The following is a 21,965-nucleotide window of genomic DNA, read 5'->3' as shown; positions in this document are numbered from 1 at the left end:
AATCATATTTATCGAGCACTTACTGTGTGCAGAACACTGTACTAAGCACTTGGAAAGTACAATTCAGTAACAAGTAGAGACAATCCCTGCCCACAAAAGGCACTCCTCCCTCAGCCCCACAGCAATTATGTACATATCTAAAATTTCTTTATTTATGTTAATATCTGTCTTCCCCTCTAGACTGCAAGCTGCTTGTGGTCAGGGAATATATGTATATGTGTTTATATTAAGCGCTTAGTACAGTGCTCTGCACACAGTAAGCACTCAATAAATACAATTGAATGAATATTGTACTTTCCCAGGTGTTCTGCAAACAGTGAGTGCTCAATAAATATGATTTCTCTCTCCGTTTCTCTCTCTTTCTCTCCCCTTCTCTTTCCTCTCTCTCCCTTTCTCCCTCCCTCTCCCTTTCTTTCTCTCTCTGCTTTGTGTCTCTCCTTTTTCTCTTTCTCTCCTTCCCTGTCTTTCTCATTTATACCAAAATGCATATCAAAGCAGGCTCTGAAATTTTTGCCAATCCAGTGGTAATTGGTGTTTTAAAACCATTGATTAATGTTGTCACCCTGGGAAATACATGAGAATAATTCATATTCCCACTGATATTTTTCCTATCATGAAGCAAAATTTCAAGTGTTAAATTCTCAGAATCCCACTTTGGGAAATGCTGATTTTGATAATAATAATAATAATTATGATGGTATTTGTTAAGCACTTACTATGTGCAAAGCACTGTTCTACATGCTGCGGAGGTTACAAGGTGATCAGGTTGTCCCACGGGGGGCTCACAGTTTTAATCCCCATTTTCCAGATGAGGTAACTGAGGCACAGAGAAGTTAAGTGACTTGCCCAAAGTCACACAGCTGACAGTTGGCGGAGTCGGGATTTGAACCCATGATCTCTGACTCCAAAGCCCGTGCTCTTTCCACTTGATAGTTACTTGGTAGAGCTTAGATGATCTGTTTCCCCTCCCTCACCAAATAAATTAATTCACAGGTCTGAGGGAAAGGTATATGTGGGAGAGCTGGAGAATGGGGACTGTTAAGGCAAACCGACATTTATAATAATTCAAATAAGGGGTTGAAACTTCATAAATATAGAGTGGATTGGCCTGCTGTGCCAAAAAAGTAATTAGTATCAATTTAAAAATTAGTGATTGGAACATGAGTGAAAGGCAGAAGCACATGATTTATTCACATCTAGACTAAGATCATTTTTGAGTATGATTTGCAGTAGTGGATTTAGTGTAAGCTTATGAGTGACAGTTAATTATCTGAACTCGGATGGCCCTTAGCATATCTAATTGTTCAAGTACTATTTTGCTAACAAGTCTGATCTGCCACGGTGTTAGTGGCCACTGATGATTACCTTACTATTACCCTGGAAAGAGTATGGGCCTCGGTTCTAATCCCCGCCACACCACAAACCTGCTGTGTGAACTTAGTCGAGTCACTTAACTTCTCTGTGTCTCAATTCTCTCATCTTCAGCATTGGGATTCAATTCCTGTTCTCTCTCCTACTTAAGACTGCAAGTCCCATTTCAGACCTGTTTATCTTGTATCTACTCCAGTCCTTAGTAAAGTGCTTGGCACGTTGTAAGTTCTTTACAAATGCCATTATTATTATTGTTGTTATTATTATTATTAATAACCCAATAGCACCCAGTACTGTGCCCTGACCTTCATAGATCCCTTTGGATAAATGAAGAACTTTCATTAATAAAAAGTTTCGGGCACCTGAGAAAGTTTGTGTTCAAGAAAAGACTGATTAGACAAAACAAGTGATTCCTAAATTCCCAAAATATAAAATCTAATTGTTTTATTCTCTATTCCTCAATGTGGCTGAGATGAATGGTAAATTTTGTACATCCTTTTGCAAATCTGTGTTATAGGCTTTATTGTCACACACCTTGTCATGACTCTAGGGTCATTAACTCTAGGGTTAATAAATTAGAGGTGCAAATATAAATCATAATATAAAATATCTTAAACCCATCTTCCTTTCCTCAAATGTTGGTAATCTGAATGGACATAAGGTATCTTATTTTCCTATCTTGAGCTGTCTGGAAACTTTCCATTTTGATGATTGTTACTGGTGCAAGATATTTTATATCTCTGCCACGTTAGGTAGTATGACTCTCCTAGATGTTTCTCTTTTGAAATCTGATGTTCCAAGGTCAAGCTGCCCAGATGTGATAACCAGGTGTCATTTGGGCCATGAAGTTTTGTTTCTTTGGACTGGAAGTGAGTCTTTAGAGAAAATGTTATTGTAAGCTTAAGTGCACCTCTCAGGGTTGCATCTGCAGTGTTTCCAGTACTCTACCAGTCTCGACTCTAGGAGGGAGAGTCAAGCAGAAGCATACCCATTCCATTCTTAGCTTGAGCAGTGGCTAACGAGTGGAAGGCAATCTGCTACAAGTCAAAACCCCCCTGTGACGGGCAGCAGCAGTGTGGGAGAGAGTCGAAGGCTGAAACTCAGGTTTACTGTGTGGAAGGAGACAATGGTAAACCAATTCTGTACTTTACCCAACAAACTCTGCGGATACACTACCAGAATGATTGTAGAATTGGAGGTGGGGCGTTCTGGGAGATGTGTCCACGGTGTCACTGTGGGCCGGACATGACTAGACAGCATAAGACAACAACAACGATTGACTCCAAAATGCCCCTACTTTTTCCTCTAGGTTTTTATCACATGAAGGATAGTAACTAAAGCATTCAGTCCATTTTCCCCCCACTTCTCAAGAACTTCTGGTGGTTTCCCACTCACCTTTGCATCAAGCAGAAAACTCTTACTCTAGCCTTTAAAACACTCAATCTCTTTGTCCCCTCCTACCCTGATTTTGTACTACAACCCAGCCCACACACTTCATTCCTCTAATGTCAACCTACTCACTATACCTTGATCTCTTTTATCTCAATGCCGGCCCCTTGCCCACATCCTGCCTCTGGCCTGGAACCCCTTCCACCTTCATATCCAACAGACGATCACTCCCCAAACCTTTGAAGTCTTTTAAAATCACATCTCCTCCAAGAGGCTCCCCCTACTAAGCTCTCATTTCCTCTTCTCCCACTTCCTTCTGCATTGCCCTTGCACTTGGATTTGTACCCTTTATTCACTGCTTCCCTCAGCCCCACATTACTTTGGCCATATCCATAATCTATATTAATGTCTGTTTCCCTCTCTAGACTGTAAGTTGTATGTGGCAGGAAATGTGCCTGTTAATTCTGTTATACTCTCCCATATGCTTAGTTCAGTACTCTGCACATAGTAAGTGCTCAATAACTACTAGTAATTGATCCTCTCCCAAGTCCTTAGTACAATGCTGTGCACACAGTTTGGGTTCAATAAAAGACTGATTAGACAACAAGTGTGCTTGCCAAGTTTACAGAATATGAAATATAATTGTTTTATTCTCTATTCCTCAATGTGGCTGAGATGAATGGTAAATATTGTATGTCCTTTTGCAAATCTATGTTATAGTCTTTATTGTCACAACACGTTGTTATGATACTAAACTCTAGGGTTAATAAATTAGGTATGCAAATATAAACCTTCCAGGTATTTGCTGGCCCCTGTTCCAGCCTGGGAAGAAAAAAGAAATTCCTTCTCTGTGAAGCCTTTTTGATATTTATAACTTTGGGAAGGTGGTCACTGTTTCTGTTAATGTTGAGATGAAGAGCCTCAAAGAGAATGAAACTCTGCTCCCCTAGTCATAATGCTCTAATACTCTTCTATTTATAATAATAATAATAATAATAATAATAATAATGATGGCATTTATTGAGCACTTACTACATGCAAAGCACTGTTCTAAGCACTGGGGAGGTTACAAGGTGATCAGGTTGTCCCATCGGGAGCTCACAGTCTTTATCCCCATTTTACAGATGGGGTAACTGAGGCACAGAGAAGTGAAGTGACTTGCCCAAAGTCAAACAGCTGACAACTGGTGGAGCCGGATTTGAACCCATGACCTCTGACTCCAAAGCCCAGGCTCTTTCCATTGAGCCACGCTATTCATCATTGTTCTTGTCTTTTGTATTATATCATCTTATGCCTTATCTTCTGCTGCCAGCTTCCCCCCTTTTTCTGAATCAGGAATGCTGAAAGAAAGGCATGAGAGAGAGCGATGGTGTGTCTGGACAATTGGTGTGGAAGAGAAGAGTGGTGACTTTTTTTCTAGGCATTTTTCCACCCACAGAACGTAACGACACCGGCCATATTGTCTTTGCATCAGAGAACAACTGGATATGGGATGATTGGAATATCTTTGGGAGTGAATATAATTTAAAAGTCTTTTCTTTCCCTGTGTTTGTGTGTTTTTCCTGTTCCACAGAGTCTAACCTGTGCCCTGATTTCTCTGAGCGATGTACCCTCATTAACAATTTCTCCATCCCTCTGATGGTTTATTTCAGATATACTGTCAATCTCCAGAAATAATGTCTATACATTGGCAGCTAGTTATTGTTTGCACAATAAGCCTCTCTTCTTAGACCTATATTTTAGGGATCTTCAGTGTACAGTGAATCATGAAAATGTCTTTAGCTAGCTCTTGTGCTGTTACTGTACTCTCTTCACATCCCAAAACAGCTGTTCATAATGCATCATGGTGGCTAAACAGATCACTATTTCAAAGCTACACCTGAGGCACCTTTATTATTTTGCTATATTACATCTCATTCTCTGCGGTGTGAAAGGTATGCAGTTGGTCTCAGAAACTAAACATCTGATCTTTGGAAGGATACTCATTGCCTGGGGTGACACCTGACTTTAAATTCTGGAGGAATTATAATAATGACCGGGTCCACCAGGATATAGTATGTGATGACCTTAGGAAAAGACGATTTGATTTGATTCTGAGTATCTCCATGAATTTATAAATTAAATGGAGTTGCAGGAGAAAGGAGCACAATAAAAGTTAATAATAATTATGGTATTAAGCACTTACTATGTGCCAGCCACTGTACTAAGTGCTGGGGTGGATACAAGCAAATGGGGTTGGACACACTCCCTTTCCCATGTAGGGCTCACAGTCTCAGTCCCCAGTTTACAGATGAGGTAACTGAGGCACAGAGAAATTAAGTGACTTGTCCAAGGTCACACATCAGAAAAGTGGGGGCAACAGGATTAGAAGCCATAACCTTCCAAATACCAGGCTCTTGCTCTATCCACTATATCATGCTGCTTCTCTGCCATGAAACACTTGGGAGGTACAACAGAATAAGACATGTTCCCTGCCTGTAGAAGTTTACACTTTAAAGAGAGAGTCAAGCACAGAAATGTTTGGAAGCTGTGGAAGCAGAATAAAAAAAATTGCATGTTCAGTCTAATATCCACACATGCATAGATGCTGAGGAGAGGCATAGCGATGCTGAGAACATCAGTGTTTGAAGGATTGATTAAAGTTTGGGGTACCAATAATCCACTAGAGACATAGCTGAGAATCCATCACTTGAGAATCCATCCATCATCATAGATCATCCAGTAGGCCTTCCCCAGTTAATCTCTGATTTCCCCGACTTCCCTTCCTTCAGCATTACCTATGTATTTGGATCACTTTATCAAAATAAATCATTTAATGAGCACTTATTGTGTACAGAGAACTGTAATAAGCTCTTTATGTACTTAATAATAACAATGATAGTATTTGTTAATAATAATAATGATGATGGCATTTATTAAGCGCTTACTATGTGCAAAGCACTGTTCTAAGCGCTGGGGAGTTTACAAGGTGATCAGGTTGTCCCACGTGGGGCTCACAGTCTTCATCCCCATTTTACAGATGAGGTAACTGAGGCCCAGAGAAGTTGTGACTTGACCAAAGTCACATAGCTGACAATTGGCGAAGCCGGGATTTGAACCCATGACCTCTGACTCCAAAGCCCGGACTCTTTTCCACTGAGCCACTCTCCTTCTCTAAACGCTTGCTATTTGCCAGGCACTGTTCTAAGGGCACTGTACTAAGCGCTTGGAATAATAAGCAGACATTCCCTGCCCACAGTGAGGGGAGACAGATGTTAATATAAATGAATAAATTACAGATAATACTTAAGTGCTGTGGGGCTGAGACAGTGGATGAATAAAGGGAGCAAGTCAGGGTGACGCAGAAGGGAATGGGTGAAGAGGAAAGGAGGGCTTAGTCAGAGAAGGCCTCATGGAGAAGATGTACCTTCAATAAGGCTTTGATGGAGGGGAAAGTGATTGTCTTTCAGATATGAGGAGGGGGTAAGCATTCCAGGCCACAGGCGGTGTTAGGGCGAGAGGTCGGTGGTGAGATAGATGAGATCAAGATCCAGTGAGAAGGTTAGAATTAGAGGAGCGAAGTGTGTGGGCTGGATTGTAGTAGGAGAGTAGCCAAGTGAAGTAAGAGGGGGACAAGGTGATTGACTGCTTTAAAGCCAACGGAGAGGAGTTTCCTTTCGATGTGGAGGTGGATGGATGACCACTGGAGTTTCTTGAGGAGTGGGTAAGCATGGCCTGAACATACCATCTTGGGCAGGGGGATGAACTCAATGACTAGTCCATGTTCCTTCTGGTTCTAGAATTTTTTGAAGGGATGCTTGCTGGCGACAAATACTGCTAGAGGCATTTACAGTGATAGCATTAATGCCATTAGTCAGATGCCCTGGTATGTGCTAAGCACTGGGATAGATATAAGGTTATCAGATCCAATATCATTCCTATCCCAGTTGAGGCTCACATTCTACCTTATCCCCTTTCACAGACGAAGAAACTTAGATGCAGAGAGGTTAAGTAACTTCCTGAAGACACCCAGCAGGGCAGAGGCAGAAATGGGATTAGAAACTATGTTTCCTGATTCTCAGTCCTGCGCAGGTTTACATTAGGCAACCCTGCCTCCCTGTGAAAATCTGTGAAAAATCCATAGGATGGTCACAGTTTTCTTAAGGTCCAAGTAATTTCATTTACCTAGACATGTATATGCTCAGATTCTCAGGATCTGAATAGTCTCCCTTCCTAAAAGCCTGTTCTTTGTATTTCCCTAGATCCCTATCTGTAATTCATTTTATCGTCTGTCTCCCCCAGTCTCTTTGAGGTCAGGGGTGGGGGTCTACCCATTCTATCATACTCTCCTAAGAGCTTAGAATGGTGCTCAGCACACAGTAGATGCTCAATAAATACTACCGATTGCCTGATTTAGCTTCATCTGTCTAGGCTAGGATCATTCAAAGGTATTTATTGAGCACTTAGTTTTCTCAGAGCACTAATTTTTGTGCGGTTAACTTTTCCTTAGAAAATTCTACTTTTTGGTCCAATTCTGCAAGAAACCAAGGGAACATTAAGCGCTAACCTAACAATAGAAATGCCTGAAATGAGCATGCCAAATTATCATTCGAAAAGAAATGGAATTTGAGTGATTAGTCTGTATGTGTTTTGGGGAATGCAATCGTTAGTAGACATTATCCTTGACCTCAAGGGGTTTACAGTGTAACTTGAATCTTTTTTAGAACATTCCCCATCGTTTGCACGTAATGGAGACATTTGTTTTAAATTACTAAAAGTTTGTTCCTGATTTTAACACATTGCAATAATTGAAGATGATCAGGGAAGCATAGTGGTTCTGTTTCCCTACCAACCTGAGGTACCTTGCTGTGAACAAAGAAACCTTTCCAATACAAAGTCTTCTGGACTGTAAGCTCACTCGTGTGCAGGGAATATTTATTTATTATTATTAAATAATAATAATTTATTATTATTTACAATATTTATTGTAAGCTCTCAAATACCATTGACTAACTGGTTCTCCCTCTCTCCATCCTGCTGCACTGGAGGCTGTGAAGACAGGTTCATTCATTCATTCAGTCATATTTATTGAGCACTTACTGAGTGCAAAGCACTGTACTAAGCACTTAGTCTCAGATCTCAGTGAAATGGGGAGTAATACTGTGAACCCACGTGGGACAACCAGATCACCTTGTATTCATTCATTCATTCAATCGTATTTATTGAGTGCTTACTGTGTACAGAGCACTGTACTAAGCGCTTGGGAAGTACAAGTTGGCAACATATAGAGATGATCCCTACCCCACAGTGGGCTCACAGTCTAGAAGGGGGAGACAGAGAACAAAACAAAACATATTAAGAAAATAAAATAAATAGAATAGCTATGTACAAGTAAAATAAATAGAGTAATAAATACGTACAAACATATATACATATATACAGGTGCTGTGGGGAAGGGAAGGAGGTGAGGTGGGGGGGATGGAGAGGGGGAGGAGGGGGAGAAGAGTGCTTAGAACAGTGCTTTGCACATAGTAAGCGCTTAACAAATGCCATCATTATTATTATCTCAGGGTACTGCCAGGCAGGTGCTGTAGAGAGAGAAATGAGAAGGTCTCATCCCAGACAAAATCTTTTAATGAAGAAAACTCACGTACCAAAGAGGACTCAGGCACATGGCTATGATATTTACACAGCAGTGGGGTGCAGGAAATTGCTCTGTATGATCTCACCCTAATGCTCTGCAGCCCTTTGGTACCGAATTCTACCATCAAGTAACAGTATCAAATCCTTCTCCCCCATTTTATCCGTAAATAAGTTGGATTCAGATCCTCTTCCCCCTTCTTCACTACCGAGTGAAACAACCAGCATTTGGAGTCTCACCTCCCTGCATGCTCTTGACTCCACCCTCAGCCCCCTCCACTGTGGTCAATCCAACTCAAGCTGTCTGTCCGCAGTGTTCTGCAGGAAAGAAAATGTTGCCTGCAGTATGAGATCTCATACAACTTTTGGAAGGCCCAGATCATTTTTCTACAAAAATGTTCAGGGCATGTCACCCTGCTCCTCAAAAAACTCCAGTGGTTACCCATCCACATCTGCATCAAACTAACTTCTCACCATTGGCTTTAAAGCACTCCACCATCTAGACCCCTCCTACCTCACCTCCCTTCTCTCCTACTACAACCCAGCCCGCACTCTCCCCTCCTCTAGTGCTAACCTTCTCATTGTGTCTCGATCTTGCCTATCTCGCCGCCGACCCATAGTCCATGTTGTGCCTCTGGCTTGGAACACCATCCCTCCTCAAATCCAACAGACAATTACTCTCCCTGCCCTCACAGGCTTATTGAAGGCACATTTCATCCAAAAGGCCTTTCCAGACTAAACCCCCTCTTTCCTTTTCTCCTACTGTCTTCTGCTTCCCCCTGACTTGCTCCTTTTGTTCTCCCCAACCCCGTCTGAGCCCCACAGCACTTATGTACAAATCTGTAATTTATTTGTACTGATGTCTGAGCTAGTTGTGCACAGGGAAAGTCTGTTTATTGTTTTATTATACTCTCCCAGTGCTTAGTACGGTGCTCTGCACACAGTAAGCACTCAATAAATGTGATTGAATGAATGAAAAATAATGGTAATACTGGTGTTTAAGTGCTTACTATGTGCCAAGCACTGTTCTAAGCGCTGGGGTAGATACAAGGTAATCATGTGCATAAGCCTCAGTGCTGATAAATTCAAATCATTAATGTATGCTTACAGTTTCCTAATGGAATCGAGTTCCTATAGACAGAATGATCAGTGATTACATTAGATAAATCATTAATGCTAAAGTGATCAGTAGTATGGCTACCATCACAGGATTCTCATTGTTTCAATTAGGCTTTCTGCCATCCTGAGGTTGGAAGCAAATGAGAGGGTGGTGAAGAATAATAATAATAATGATAGCATTTATTAAGCACTTACTATGTGCAAAGCACTGTTCTAAGTGCTAGAGAGGCTACAAAGTGATCAGGTTGTCCCACGTGGGGCTCACAATCTTAATCCCCATTTTACAGATGAGGTAAATGAGGCACAGAGAAGTTAAGCGACTTGCCCAAAGTCACGCAGCTGACAAGTGGCGGAGGCGAGATTAGAACCCATGACCTCTGACTCCCAACCCCGGGTTCTTTCCACTAAACTACGCTGCTTCTCTATGAATGACTATGGTGGCTCTTGCTGTGGCTATGGCTAGATCATGGACTTTGAATCATGATGAGTCTGAAATTCTGCTCCTCCAGTCACAACTCTCTACTTTTGTTTTATATATTGTGTATCTGTACTTGTTTATCTGTTTCAATGTTTTATTGTTTCACTGTCCCTGGTCAGCTTGTTTCCAGTCCTCTCCCCAGTCTATATTTATAGATTGAGAACCTTTTGAAGGATAGTGCCTATCTTTAATTTCCACTTATGTCCTCTGTCCCAGCACTAAGAACAGTGCTCTGCACACAGTAAATTCTTAATAAATACTCTTTCTACTACTACTATGGGATATTATTAAGATAGAGACAGATTTTGATCCTTTTTCTGTCTGGTGGCATTTTGTAGAACAGTTTGACACATTAATTCATTCATTCAATCATATTTATTGAGTGCTTACTGTGTGCAGAGCACAGTACTAAGTGCTTGGGAAGTACAAATCGGCAACATATAGAGATGGCCCCTACCCAACAATGGGCTCACAGTCTAGAAGACACATAGTAAATGCTTAATTAGTACCATAGAACAAAAACCGTAAAGCAAGTTTAGTGCTGTTGCCTTTAGTGATTGTTCAGAGCTGCACTACCATTTACATTTTTTATTGATCACCCTTCATCCCTCCTCCCTTTTTGTTTTCTCTTTCCATTTCCCCTTTGTGATTTTCCCACTCACTCCTGCTATTCAATCCCCAAACAATTCTATTTAATGTTGTGATGATTATTGACAAGAGCACTTGGAGACTTTTCTGAAGAAAATCACCATAGAAATCAAATATATAAGTTCATTATCTCATTTATTCGCAATTCTCAGATCCAAGTTTAGAGTGAACGGAAACTCAAAACATTGCTCATTCCCAGGGGATCCCATCTCAATCACTGACTTTCTAGGGACTAGAGAAAGCTCTCAGATAATTTTTTTTTCCCCTCAACAAAACTTCTTAATGGGAGAATCTGATTCCTGGAGGCTCTGATTTTCCTTTGGCACTGTCAGATCAGTTACCCCACTGTAGTCCTCACCATAGCCTTGTGAGTTAGGGGGAGGAAGGCATTATTATTCCCATTCCACGGATGAGCAAACTGAGGTCCAGAGAGACAAAGCTATTTGCCAAGTTCTCACATCAGTGGAGGGGCTGTGAGACTATAAACTCATTGTGGGAAGGGAATGTGTCTGCCAACTTTGTTGCACTGTACTCTCCCAAGTGTTTAGTAAAATGCTCTGCACAGTCAATGCTCAATAAATACTACTGATTCATTGAGTAGCAAATCTAGAACTGGAACCTAAAAATCTTGACTGCCATACCCATGCTCTTTCCATAGGTCACACTGTTTCCCTTATTATCAATCGATTGATGGTAATTATTGGACATTTACAGTGCAGAGTACTGTACTAAATGCTTGGGAGATTATAATACAGGACACCATCTCTGTCCTTAAGGAATTTACCATCTACATCTCAACTCGGGTAATTCTAGAATTAATTTGTCTCTTTGAAAAACAACCAGTCAGTGCTCCAAAGTGAAAGTCCTTCTCTGTATCCTTGGGTTTAATTTTCTGGGTGACGCTCATGTTAGTGCAATAATTTTCAGGAAGATGAAACGTAAGCTCTTCAAGGGCATGGATCATATCTACTAACATAATAATAATATTGATGGTATTTGTTAAGCACTTACTATGTGCCAAGCACTGTTCTAAGCACTAAGTTCTAACTATTTTATTCTCTCATTCATTCATTCAATCATATTTATTGAGCACTTACTGTGTGCAGAGCACTGTACTAAGCGCTTGGCACTGTACTAAGCACTTAAGTACTGTATTCTGAAATAATAAATACTATTGATTAATTGGTTAGGAAGAGGAAAAGGGCAGGAGGGGCATGAGCTGCATTATTAAGTTCAGGTGGTGGTCTTGAGAGTTTTGTGGGCTTAATTTTTGTCCTCTGCTAAGGGGATTTGAATGCTACCCAGCATCAACTCTCTGTTATCCAGAAATGGGGATGATCCATTTCCATTCTCTGTAGCCAATCCAGGAGTTAGCTATGCTCTTAAAACTGATTCCACATATAACTCAACTACTAGGGAAGCAGTGTGACCTACTGGATAGAGAACAGGCCTGGGAGTCCGAAGGACCTGGGTTCTAATCCTGACTCTGCCACTTGTCTGCTGGGTGACTTAGGGCAAGGCATTAAAATTATCTGTGCCTGTTACCTCATCTGTAAAATGGGGACTAATAAGTAAACCCTATGTGGGGCAGGGACTGTATCCAACCTGATACAGCATAGCATTTCTACCCCAGAGCTTAATACACTACCTGCCACATAGCTCTTAGCAACTGCCATTATCATTAATACTTTCACCTCTTAAGCTTGAATAACCTTTGCTTGATGATAGGGTTAGCAGCATTACTTGGCAACTGCCCTAGCAGAAGACAGTTGGGGATGAGAGTGGAATTGGCCCTTGAATTGATTTTTCATTTTAATTAGCTGCTCACAGAAAATGCAGTTGGGACACCACCTTTTCTTCCTTCCCTTCTTTCTTTCTTAGATAATTTTAGCTTGGTACAGGAAGAAGAAGAAGGATTCCATGTTTAGTCAAGCTTAAGGATTGAGGATGCTGTTGAAAAGCAGGCAAACTGTAGGAAAGTAGCATGCTGGAATCTTGTTTCTAAATAAGGCTGTCGTTCTAACTGGAATGATAATAATGATGGCATTTGTTAAGCACTTACTATGTGTGAAGAACTGTTCTAACCACTGGGATGGGGGGATACAAGGTGATCAGGTTGTCCCACGTGGGGCTCACAGTCTTAATCCCCATTTTACAGATGAGGTAACTGAGGCTCAGAGACATTAAGTACCTTGCCCAAGGTCACACACCAGACATGTGGTGGAGCTGGGATTAGAACCCATGACTTCTGACTCCCAAGCCCGTGCTCTTTCCACTGAGCCACGCTGCTTCTAATGGAGAAGCAGCACAGCCTAGTAGATAAAGCGTGGGCCTGGGAGACAGAAGGACCTGAGTTCTAATCACTGCTCTGACACTTGTCTGCTGTGGGACCATGGGCAAGTCAGTTTGTGCTTCTGTTACCTCCTCTATAAAATGGGGATTAAGGACTGTGAGCCCAATATGGGAAATGAACTTCTTTCTACTTCAGTAGCTAGTATCTGCCCCAACACTTTGTACAATACCTGACAGGCACGTAGTAAGTACTTGGCAAATACCAATTAAAAAAAATTGCAGCTGCCCTGATTGCAAAGCAAAATCTAGGTAACTGGCTGCAAATATCTAAATGGGAAATTGGAATGGATTTTCCAGACCACACTTCAGTTTCCAAAAATAAATGGCTTTTGGTGCCTTTCTTGGTAGTGTATTAGAGCAATTGGGAATCAATCAGTGGGATTTATTGAGAAACAACTGAGTGCAAAGCACCTGGGGCAAAAACAAGAACAACAGAAGCGAAGTACAACCCCTTGCCCTGGGAGGAATTCACAATCCAGTGGGAGCACTGGTTCATTACTACCATGTTGGGTCATTGATGCATTACTGATTTAAGGGTTGCTTGCAGGTTACCCATCCATGAACAGAAGAGGGAAAAACCTTGCTTACCTTGGAGGGTGGGGGAAAGAAAGATGATTACCAGCTACTGACACAGTTGATATACGGGCAAACATCACTGGAGGGGAAACCAGGAACATTTACGTGTACGAGAAGCAAGAGACATTCTAAATGCAAATAGCCAGATGCCTCAGTGGTGCATAATGTTTGAGGACTACACAGAGGAATGGTGCACATAAAAGCATGTTAAGGATCCCTTTATGAGTAATATCAGGACAACACATGATAGACTCACTACCAGCAGAAAAGAAAACATAGAGTAGCCTCCTTAGCCCACTTAGGACAGTAACAGGAGTGGTTTGGTTATTGACAGAATAGTAAAATTGAGGTATACTGTATCACAGTTCGCTATTACATAATTCCCCCCCCCCCCGCCCCAACCCCCGCTGGCCTTTCCTCAACATAAGGTTGGCACACTCTATAATGGTTATATTACAGGTAGATTTGTTTTACTACAGGCGTATTTATCTGAAAGAGTTGGTTCTTGGCAGCCAGACCCTAAAATTAATTTAAGGTGGCAGAGATATCCATCCGGAGGAATAGCTCCACTCAATGTTGGAAATTAAATGCGATAACACTTGCTATTTATATAGTGCCTTTCACCTGAGTAGCTTGAAGCACTTTAAAAAATAATTGAGGAAATTCTCCTCTGTGCTTCATTTATACAGCACTGTTGTATGTACTGCCATAGTCCCTAGGGAATTTGACAAGTAGAAATAAAAATGCTCAGTTGGGACAAGGAGAGAGAGGAGAACAAATGGTTAGTGGGATTCAGTACAGTAGAATGGAAGGAGCCTGAAGTTGCCAAAAAGTGTGGATTCTAGCCCTTTTCTGATCTTTGCTTGACCTTGGATGTCGCATAATCATTATCTCACCCATAAAATGGGGATAATAATACCAGCCTTCCCTCCCTCATGGACAACTGAGATAATGGATGTGAAATGGTTTTGAACTTGTAGAAAAGTATGCTAGAAATTCAAGGACCGAAAGTGATAGTGAAAGAGAAAAGTCAGTCAGAAAAAGGTCAATGAATGTGAAGCCCCTACAGGGTACAGAATACTGGACAGCATGCTTAGGTTTTAAAAAAAGTGAATAAATAAAGTCCCCGCCTTCCTTATGTCTCTTTCTTGTGGGGAAGAGATGAAATGGTGAGCATCATCTACTCTGATTATACTTCTTCCTAGTGGTTCTTGTTAAACTCTTACTACATGCCAGGCACCCCCTTATGATGGCACCTGGAGAATTTCTAGCTTGGGCAGCGGCTAGCGAGTAAAAGGCAATCTGCTACAAGTCAAAATTCACCTGTAAGTAAGACTGTGAGCCTTATGCAGGACAAGGACTGTGTCCAACCCAATTTCCTTGCATCCATCCCAGTTGTGAATACAGTCCTGGCACATAGTAAGCACTTAACTAATACCATTATTATTATTATTATTATTATTGTTATTCCTAGAAAACTCTATGGATACACTACCAGAATGATTGCAGATGGAAGTGGGGCATTCTGGGACAGATATGTCCAAGGAGTCATTATGGGTTGGAAATGACTCGACAGCATAAGACAAGACATGCCAGGCACTGTAGTAAGCCCTCAGGTAGGGATAAGGTAATCAAGTTGGACACAGTCCCTGTCCAACATGGGATTCACAATCTAAGTTAGCGTTAGAGCTCCGTATCTTGCCTCCCAAACCCTGTCCTCTCCCGAACTATCCCGTCACTATAGATGGCACAACCATCCTTCCCATCTCACAAGCCTGTAATCTTGTTGCCACCCTTGATTCTGCTCTCTCATATCCTATCCGTCACCAAATCATGTTGGTCTAACCTTCACAACATCGCTAAGATTCGCCCTTTCCTCTGCATCCAAACTGCTATCACGTTAGTACAATCACTCACCCTATCCCGACAAGATTACTGCATCAGCCTCCTTGCTGACCTCCCAACCTCCTGCCTCTCCCCATTCGAGTCCATACTTCACTCCGCTGCCCCAATTACCTTTCTACAGAAGTGCTCAGAGGATGTCACCCCCCACCACCCCAACAAAAATCTCCAGTGGTTGCCTATCCACCTCCATATCAAACAAAAACTCCTCACAATTTGCTTTAAAGCTCTCCATCACCTTGTCCCCTCCTACCTCGCTTCCCTTCTCTCCTTCTACAACCCAGCCCACACACTCCACTCCTCTGGTACTAACTTTCTCACTGAAACTTGATCTCAACTGTCTCGCTGCCGACCCCGGCCCACGTCTTACCTCTGGCCTGGAACACCCTCCCTCTTCAAATCCATCAGACAATCACTCTCCCCTCAATTCAAAGCCCTGCTGAAGGCACATCTCCTCCAAGAGGCCTTCACAGACTAAGCCCCACTTTTCCTCTTCTCCCACTCTCTTCTGCATCACCCTGACTCAATCCCTTTGCTCTTCTCCCCTCTCCCTGCCCCACAGCACTTATGTATATATCTGTAATTTTATTTATTTTGCCTGTTTAGTTGTATTGATGTGTGCCTTCCCCACTCTAGACTGTGAACTTGTTGTGGGAAAGGAGTGCCTCTCTTTATTGCTGTATTGTACTTTTCCAAGTGCTTATAGTATAGCGTTCTGCACACTGTAAGTGTTCAGTAAATACATTTAATGAATGAATGAGTTAGGAGGATTTAACTCCCATTTTAGAGTGGAGGTAACTGAGTCACATAGAAGTTGTGACGTGTACAAAGTTACGTGGTAGAAAACAAGTCCTCTGAATCCCAGGCCAGTGCTCTTTCCACTAGGCCACATTGCCTGGATAAGCTTTCATTTCAGAGAAGCGGCATGGCTCAATGGAAAGAGCATTGACTTGGGAGTCAGAGGTCGTGGGTTCAAATCCCAGTTCCACCAATTGTCAGCTGTGCGACCTTGGGCAAATCACTTAACTTCTCTGGGCCTCAGTTACCTCATTTGTAAAATGGGGATTAAGACTGTGAACCCCACGTGGGACAACCTGATCACCTTGAATCCCCCTCCAGCGCTTAGAACAGTGCTTGGCACATAGCAAGCGCTTAACAAATGCCATTATTATTATTATTTTAATACAACCTTACATAGCAGGTTGCAAAGAAAACATTTGAAACTTAGGACCGCTTTGGCAGTTTTACAGTGACACTTCCCCAGTCACGAATCTTTTTCTTACTCTGTGTGACCCTCCTTTCTATGACTGTCCAAGTCATTAGAATACAAGCGTAACAATAATCGTAAAAATAATGATGGTATTTGTTAAGCACATACTATGGGCCAGACATTGTACTAAGCACTGGAGTAGATACAAGCAAATTGAGTTGGACACAGCCCTGGTCCCATGTGGGGCTCATAGTCTCAATCCCCACTTTACAGATGAGGTAACTGAGACACAGAGAAGTGAAGTTTCTTGCCCAAAGTCACCCAGGGGACAATTGTTGAGCTGGGATTCTGATTCCCAGGCCTGCTCTCTATCCATTACACCATGTTGTGAACTCCTGGACACCACAGGCATAGTTAGCATTTCCCCACAGTCACAGATTTCCACAGGAGGCATCAAAAAGAATAAAACTGATGGGAAGAAGGGGGTATTTTTTCCCAATTTTTCTTTTTTTTTCTTAAGGTATTTGTTAAGCACTTACTATATGCCAGGTCCTATACTAAGCTATGGGGTAGTTCCAAGCTAATCAGGTTGTACACAGTTCCTGTTCCGCATAGGGACCACAGTCTTAATCCCTGTTTTACAGATGAGGTAACTGAGGCACAGAGAAGTGAAGTGACATGCCCAAGGTCACACAACAGACAAACAGCTGAACCAGGATTAGAACCTCCTCTTGTTTGAATTTTCATGACTGTTGCAGCTTGATAGGAGGCATTTGGGAAATCAAGTTAATCAGCCACCGTTGTTTGTTCATAACCCCTCTTCAGCGGAGTGGGTATGAGGGGGTATACGCCCTCTTCAGGCTTCACAGACTCCATCCTTGGCTTCACAGACTCCGTCCTGGCTTTACAGACTCCGTCCTCTCCTGGTTCTCCTCTTATCTCTCCAGTCGTTCATTCTCAGTCTCTTTTGCAGGCTCCTCCTCCCCCTCCCATCCTCTTACTGTAGGAGTTCCTCAAGGGTCAGTTCTTGGTCCCCTTCTGTTCTCAATCTACACTCACTCCCTTGGTGACCTCATTCACTCCCACGGCTTCAGCTATCATCGCTACGCTGATGACACCTAAATCTACATCTCTGCCCCTGCTCGCTCTCCCTACCTCCAGGCTCGCATCTCCTCCTTCCTTCAGGACATCTTCATCTGGATGTCTGCCCGCCACCTAAAACTCAACATGTCCAAGACTGAACTCCTTGTCTTCCCTCCCAAACCCTGCCCTCTCCCTGACTTTCCCATCACTGTTGACGGCACTACCATCCTTCCCATCTCACAAGCCCACGACCCTGGTGTCATCCTCGACTCTGCTCTCTCATTCACCCCTCACATCCAAGCCATCACCAAAACCTGCCGGTCTCACCTCCGCAACGTTGCCAAGATCCGCCATTTCCTCTCCATCCATACCGCTACCCTGCTTGTTCAAGCGCTCATACTATCCTGTCTGGATTACTGTATCAGCCTCCTCACCCATCTCCCATCCTCCTGTCTCTCCCCTCTTCCATCCATACTTCACGCCGCTGCCCGGATTGTCTTTGTCCAGAAATGCTCTGGGCATGTTACTACCCTCCTCAAAAATCTCCAGTGGCCACCAATCAACCTACGCATCAGGCAGAAACTCCTCACCCTCGGCTTCAAGGCTGTCCATCACCTTGCCCCCTCCTACCTCACCTCCCTTCTCTCCTTCTCCAGCCCAGCCTGCACCCTCCGCTCCTCTGCCACTAATCTCCTCACCATGCCTCGTTCTCGCCTGTCCCGCTGTCGACCCCTGGCCCACATCCTCCCCCTGGCCTGGAATGCCCTCCCTCTGCCCATCTGCCAAGCTAGCTCTCTTCCTCCCTTCAAGGCCCTACTGAGAGCTCACCTTCTCCAGGAGGCTTTCCCAGACTGAGCCCCCTCCCTCCTCTCCCCCTCCTCCCCCTCTCCATCCCCTTGCCTTACCCCCTTCCCCTCCCCATAGCACCTGCATATATGTTTGTATGTATTTATTACCCTATTTATTTATTTATTTTATTTGTACATATTTATTCTATTTATTTTGTTTTGTTAATATGTTTTGTTTTGTTCTCTGTCTGTCCCTTCTAGACTGTGAGCCCACCGTTGGGTAGGGACCGTCTCTATATGTTGCCAACTTGTCCTTCCCAAGCACTTAGTACAGTGCTCTGCACACAGTAAGCACTCAATAAATATGATTGAATGATTGAATTAAAGTCACATATTCCTTCCATCCTAAAATGGACTATACAATAAACTCTACTTCTTTACCTCAGAGAGTTCACAGTCCAGTAGACACCCTGATTTGGTTCCCTTTCGAATGGTATTTGCAACCCATTTGTGGAGGATATTTGTAAACTCCTTGATCAAGGATCATCTTTTTCTCTTGTATTCACTTGAGTACTCTGCACACAGTAGGGATTTACTAAATACTATCAATTGATTGATTGACTGCTTCAGAGGTGCTGTGGTTTCTTCCTTTGCTCCCCAGCACCTCTAGGACTGGGGAAGTGCTACCTCTTGTCAGAATCGGTCATTCAGTAGTATTTATTGGGCACCCAAAGTGGACAGAGCTCTGCACAAAGCACTTACAATCAAAGTAAAAGACAGGATCTCTTCCCTCAAGGAGTTTATGATCTAATGGGGCACACAGGTGCAAAATAATTTGCTGAATAAAAGACAAATGAATATTCCCCAACTAAATCCTCGCTTCGATTCCCTCTCCCTCTGCCTCATCTATGCAGGGGAAGCAGCATGGTTTAGTGGATAGTGTACGGGCCTGGGAGTTAGCCGGACCCTAGTTTTAATCCCTGCTCTGCCACTTGTCTGCTGTGTGACCTAGGGCAAGTCACTTAACTTCTCTGTGCCTCAGTTACTTCACCTTTAAAATGGAGATTAAGATTGCAAGTCACTTAACTTCTCTGTGCCTCAGTTACTTCACTTTTAAAATGGAGTTTAAGATTGCAAGTCACTTAACTTCTCTGTGCCTCAGTTACTTCACCTTTAAAATGGAGATTAAGATTGCAAGTCACAACTTCTCTATGCCTCAGTTACTTCACCTTTAAAATGGAGATTAAGATGGAGATTAGAGAAGCAACGTGACTCAGTGGAAAGAGCACGGGCTTTGGAGTCAGAGGTCATGGGTTCGAATCCTGGCTCCACCACATGTCTGTTGTGTGACCTTGGGCAAGTCACTTAACTTCTCTGAGTCTCAGTTACCTCATCTGCAAAATGGGGATTAAGACTGTGAGCCCCACGTGGGACAACTTAATCACCCTGTATCCCCCAGCGTTTAGAACAGTTCTTTGCATATAGTAAGCGCTTAACAAATGCCATCATCATCATCATCGTTGCAAGTCACCTAACTTCTCTGTGCCTCAGTTGCTTCCCCTTTAAAATGGAGCTTCGGATTGCAAGTCACTTAACTTCTCTGTGCCTCAGTTACTTCAACTTTAAAATGGAGATTGATTGCAAGTCACTTAACTTCTCTGCGCCTCAGTTACTTCACCTTTAAAATGGAGCTTCAGATTGCAAGTCACTTAACTTTTCTGTGCCTCAGTTACCTCATCTGTATGGGGATTAAGACTGTGAGCCCCACGTGGGACAATCTGATCATCTTGTATCTTCCCCAGAGCTTAGAACTGTGCTTTGCACATAGTAATCACTTAAGAAATGCCATTATTATTTATTATAGTAAGTGCTTAACAAATACCATTATTATTATTATTAAGGTGACAGCTTGTTTTGGGCTCACCGCATCAGTAAGCGTTAACAAATATCAACAACATATGTAGTCTATAATGCACTTGACATTCACGCCAACCTCAGTCCCACAGCACATATGAACTCTTTGTTTCTGTATTATACTTTCCCAAGTGCTTAGTACAGTGCTCTGCACACAGTAAGTGCTTAATAAATATGATTGAATGAATGAATATGAACATAACCAAGATTTATTTTGATATCTTTGTTTCCCTCTAGACTATAAATTTCTTGTGGGCAAAGAACGCATCTACCAACTTATTCGTATTGCTTAGCATAGTGCTCTGCGCATAATAATCGTGCAATAAATGCCATTGATTGATTGACAACTAAGCAACTGAGTAGGGAATATAAGTCAATGTGTTATGAATAGATATGAATATCTGTGTGGAACCAGCACAGAAGTTCTGGGGTGATAGTAGGTGAGTAGATGACTTAAGGGGGAAAAAAATGGGGGAAGACCTCCTGGAGGAAGTGTGATTTCAGAAGGACTTTCAAGATGGGGAGAGTTCTGTTGTCTGGCACATTTGAAGGGGAGTGAGTTGTGGTCAGAAGAAAGGGCATGAGTGAGGGGGCGAAGATGGGAGAGTTGAGAAAAGTACAGAGATTTGGTTAACAACAGAACAGGGAATACAAACTCAAGTGTAATGGGAGAAGACTGAATGAAAGGAAGAGAGCTGATGGAGTGCTATCAAGCCAATTGGTGATATTTATTGAGCACTTACCATGCTCAAAGCACTGTGCTATGCTCTTGGGATAGTACAATAGGGTAAGTAGGCTACTGTTGCCAGGAGTTAATCAGGAATCTGCTTGCTGAAGGGAGGAAAGAGAAAGTTAGTAAGTGTTTTAAAAAGTGGGGAGATGGGAGTCAAACCATGGACTCATGGAAGCAGTTGGGAAACAGGGAGGAGCCACAGATTGTGATGTGGTAACTCCACATTCTTCTCTCCCTAACTCCCCAGTCCTTTATCTACTTCACCATGGCCCAGTGGCTTTAGCATCAGGCTAAGTTGTTTCATCCACTACAGGCAAGAAGAGCATTGTTTAGGGATCATTTGAAAGGCTGCTTTCAGAAGGTCAAACTCAATCACACTCCTCTCTCTTTTAGCGGCTTAGAGAAGGTTGCTTGGCTGCAGGAAGCAGCATGGCATAGTGGGTAGAGGATGGGCCTGGGCAGAAGGTCGTGGGTTCTAATCCCGGCTCTGCCACTTGTCTGCTGTGTGACTTTGGGCAAGTTACTTCATTTCTCTGGGCCTCAGTTATCTGTAAAATGGGGATTAAGACTGTGAGCTCCATGTGAGACAGGGACTCTGCCCAATCTGATTTGCTTGTATTCATTCATTCAATCACATTTTTTGAGAGCTTCCTGTGTGCAGAGCACTGTACTAAGCACTTGGAAAGTACAATTTGGCAACAAATAGAGACAATCCCTACCCAACAGGCTCACAGTCTAGAAGGGGAGAGACAGACAACAAAACAAAGCAAGTGGACAGACATC

General features: G+C 42.7%; 1 non-coding gene across 1 annotated transcript; it reads left to right on the top strand.

Annotated features, from left to right (window-relative positions):
- The first annotated feature begins 2,278 nt into the window (after window positions 1-2,278).
- On the top strand, window positions 2,279-2,416 carry LOC119937701. Its single transcript, XR_005454186.1, has one exon. It is a non-coding gene; the product is annotated as a small nucleolar RNA SNORA7 (small nucleolar RNA).
- Window positions 2,417-21,965: the final 19,549 nt, after the last annotated feature.

This window comes from Tachyglossus aculeatus, chromosome 1 (assembly GCF_015852505.1).
Source record: "Tachyglossus aculeatus isolate mTacAcu1 chromosome 1, mTacAcu1.pri, whole genome shotgun sequence".
NCBI classification, from domain to species: Eukaryota; Metazoa; Chordata; class Mammalia; order Monotremata; family Tachyglossidae; genus Tachyglossus; species Tachyglossus aculeatus.
Note: the sequence above shows the minus strand (reverse complement) of the source record. Positions and strands in the feature narration are given on the sequence as shown.